Below are 757 nucleotides of genomic sequence, written 5' to 3'. Positions count from 1 at the left end.
TGTAGGTTGATGATCATGAGAAGTCACAAAATCAATTGAAAAAGCAAAAACAGAAAGAAAAACAGGAAGAAAAATAGCACACCCTGGAGGAAGAACCCACTGGCGTTTAAACGCCAGTGAGGCTAGCAGATGGGCGTTTAACGCCCAGTCTGGCACCATTCTGGGCATTTAACGCCAGAAAGGGGCACCAGACTGGCGTTAAACGCCAGAAAAGGGCAAGCTCCTGGCGTTAAATGCCAGAAATGGGCACTAGCCCGGCGTTTAACGCCAGAATTGGCTAAAAACGCATTTTTGCATGCCATTTGGTGCAGGGATGACTTTTCCTTGACACCTCAGGATCTGTGGACCCCACAGGATCCCCACCTACTCCACCACTCTCTCTTCTTCCTTCTTTTGCTCGAGGACGAGCAAACCTTCTAAGTTTGGTGTGGTAAAAGCGTTGCTTTTTGTTTCTCCATAACCATTTATAGCACCTAAGGCCGGAGAAACCTCTAGAAAGAGGAAAGGGAAGGCAAAAGCTTCCACCTCCGAGCCATGGGAGATGGAGATATTCATCTCAAGGGATGCACTTTCCTCCACAAAACTATTGGGAGCAAATCAATACCTCCCTAGGAGAATTGAGTTCCAACATGGGACAACTAAGGGTGAAGCACCAAGAACATTCCATCCTCCTCCATGAAATTAGAAAAGATCAAAGAATCATGAGAGAGGAGCAACAAAGACAAGGAAGAGACATTGAGGAGCTCAAGCACTCCAT

Source organism: Arachis duranensis, chromosome 10, assembly GCF_000817695.3.
Source record: "Arachis duranensis cultivar V14167 chromosome 10, aradu.V14167.gnm2.J7QH, whole genome shotgun sequence".
NCBI classification, from domain to species: Eukaryota; Viridiplantae; Streptophyta; class Magnoliopsida; order Fabales; family Fabaceae; genus Arachis; species Arachis duranensis.
The sequence above is the reverse complement of the archived record's forward strand: the minus strand, read 5'-3'. Positions refer to the sequence as shown.